Genomic DNA, 3,223 nt, shown 5'->3' with positions numbered 1-3,223 from the left:
GGGGCTCAGGAAGGGTCCGGTGAGTGGGCGGGGCTGGGCGGGGGGCTGTTTCCGGGGAGATGGGGGCGGGGGCGTTCCTGAGTCTGAGGCGGTGGGTATGGGCCCTGACTTTCTTCTTCCTTCGCTGCCGCGAGCAGAGGTGGCGGGGCCGCCCCTTTCCTTCGCTCCCCCCTCCACGAGGAGGCTCCTGCTGTGCACGGCCGGCCCTGGCTCGCTCCTCCCCTTCCCTCTCCGCTCCTCGTCAGGAGGAGGGAGGGCTGGCTGGGCCCTAACCTCCCCAACCCCTCCTTCTCGCCTCACTCGTTTGGCTTTTCCCCTCGGCCCTGACGCAAGGCCGGGAGCGCGCACGCACGTCACGCTCCGAGAAAGCCGGAGGTGAATGGTGGCGTGCTCAAGGGAGGCAGGAACAAAGTTGCCGCGCACCAGCGTGCTCGCTCCCGTCAGGGACCGGCCGACCGCACCGGAAGTGGCGTGATGAAGAAGCGCTAGACTTCCGGCGAGGCTCGAACTGTGTGTGCAGGAGGGTTAAAAAAAGGAGAGGGCTGGTGCGCCTCCCACTGCTGTCGCTTGAGACTCTCCCAGTGGTGGCACTCCCGTCCTTCCTGTTGCTTGCGGAGTGCCGGCTCCGGCTCTCCAAAGATGCCGCACTGCCTGCTTTTTCAGTGAAAGGCCATCGCGGGAACGAGAATCTTCGGAGACTGAGAGGAATAATGTTGTTGGTGGCCTTCTGGACTGGGGTCACCCCATCGCCTGCCCTCAGCCAAGTCTCAGCATTGGAACAGCTGCGAAAAGAGAGGACACCCCGCAAAAGAGTGCGGAGATGGTGTTAGCTTAACTTGTCTCACGTACATCCGAGTCGAGGCCCCATCTTAACCTGAAAACACACTTGGGAATCACGGTCTGGCGCTTCGGTAACTGAAGTTCATTTAAAAAAAGAAAGAAAGAAAAAAGAAAAGAAAACTTTAAATCAGTCCGGGTTATCAGTGGAATGTCAAAAGGGACGACTGAAAATCTCAGGATTTGCCGGGGGCCTTGAAACCTTGTTTGAATGAGGGCTGCCCTTTTGGTACTTCACCCACTTTCGCCTTAGTATCTAAACCTGTGGGGCTGCAAACATAACCATATAGTGACCTCACATCTCGTTTCTTGCCTTAGCAGGATTCTGCTTCAGTTATAGACTGATACTCAGGATAATTAAAGTCGAAATGTTTCATTGGCTTGGTTTGGTTGGAAAGGAAAGCTAAGCAAGAGTGCAGTGTTACAACACCAAGGTCACAGGTTTGGATCCCGGTACCGGCCAGCCGCCAAAAAAGCAAAACAAAAAGGAAAAGCTAAAAAATAAATAATTAAAAGAAAAAGGAAAAAAATTTTTTTAAAAAGGAAAAGCTAAGCAGTCTGTCCCTGTCCCATGGCTACACTTACCCCTTCGCAAGTTTATTTATTCAAATTATCAGTTGGTTCTTAGTTCTTAAACACTTGTCATCTATCCATCAACATATTTTAATAGTCACCATCACTATATCACAAACTACTGATCTAAGCTAACATCAGACTTCACTGTCAGCATACAAAGGGTGTTTATTTGCTGAAGGATAAAGAGGAGGCAAAGAAATTGGTAATCTTAAAGTCAGGACAGTTCCCTGAAGGGCAGGCCTGGGTGGGCCACACGGTGGGATCTTCAGTGCAGCCAGAAATAACGTAGTAAGGACACTGGGAAACTTAGTAGGGGACAAGATGCCTAAAACAAAGTTCTCCTTGGCAGCATTGCTGAGTGAAGATCCTATAGCCAGCCTCCTACTAAAGAGTAGTTAGCAAGTGGCTTTTTCCAAAAAATAGGATCAACCTGTCTCATCATCCTGCTTTCCAAACCCTGTAATAGCAGAACAAAGAGCAAAATAAGTTTATCTAGCAGTTCCCCACATACATAACCAGTTCCACTTGAGAATGTCATCTTATGCTTGCAGAGAACTATTGATCCATAGTAAATGGGTAGTTGCCAATCCAGGTTACAAACAGAAAACATGTACTAAAATGTTTGTAGTAGGGTTCTGCCACCCACATGTTTCATCAAAGATTCTATTTTGGGTGGAGGCAAAGTGGTGAATGAAACATTTTGAGCTCCCCAAAGGCACTTGCCTACATGCTGTGAAATAATAATTAATAGGATTCAAACTCCAGAAAATGGGAGGCATAATTATTAATCATATCCCCTTCCAATTATATAAGTTTTTCAGTTTGGACATAAATCTCTTATCACTCTACCTAAAAAAATTATTATCCACATTTTACAAATGAGGGAAGTAAGGCCTAGAGGGATTGTCTTGCCCAAAGTACACTTCAAGTAAGTGTGAATCTGGCATCCTAACCCATGTATGTCTGGCTTTGAAGTCCATGCTTTTCAGAATTATAAGATGCTTCAGTGTTATTAGTGCTCCTGATATTTATATTGAGCTCAATTATAGCAATATATTCCAGAAGCAAAATAAGAAAGTATAACACTAAATTTATAATAAAATATTGTGATTAATTTCACTAGTAAAGCTCTGGAGTAGGGCCGGCCTGTGGCTCACTCGGGAGAGTGTGATGTTTATAACACCAAGGCCATGAGTTTGGATCCCCATATAGGGATGGCCTGTTAGCTCGCTTGGGAGAGCATGGTGCTGACAATACGAAGTCAAGGGTTAAGATCCCTTTACCAGTCATCTCTAAAAAAAAAAAAAGGAACTCCATAGTGATAGATGTGCCTCTCCCATGCTCATTTTTAACACAGTTCAGAGGCCCATGGTGCTAGCAACCTTTTGCAGGAGGGCAATGCTGCTTCCATGTGAGTTTCCAATGGTTCAGTACAGCTGAAAGATACCTATTTACGGAACAGGAATGGTAGAGTAAACTTCTAGTAGCCTTACTATATGGATTGTCCTTTGCTTATAAGTTAATAGTACTCTTGTTTTGTTAGGGGTATAAATGTGCTTACCTAAAAACTATTTCTCCCAGCATTCCTTCCAGATGAGGAATGTGACCATTGGTTCCTACCAATTAAATGTAAACAGAAGTTCTTGGATGAAGCTTTTGGAAATGCTTCACCCTTACTTTTCCTTATATCTGGAACTTGAATGCAGTAATGGAGTTTGAACAGCCATCCTGTGACTACAAAGGAATAAGCACAGGCTGAGGATGGCTGGCAGAAGGTAAAGTAGAAGGGCCTGACTCCTGGGGACATTAT

Source organism: Galeopterus variegatus, unplaced genomic scaffold (assembly GCF_000696425.1).
Source record: "Galeopterus variegatus unplaced genomic scaffold, G_variegatus-3.0.2 Scaffold7221, whole genome shotgun sequence".
Classification (NCBI taxonomy): Eukaryota; Metazoa; Chordata; class Mammalia; order Dermoptera; family Cynocephalidae; genus Galeopterus; species Galeopterus variegatus.
This window is presented reverse-complemented; position numbering follows the sequence as displayed.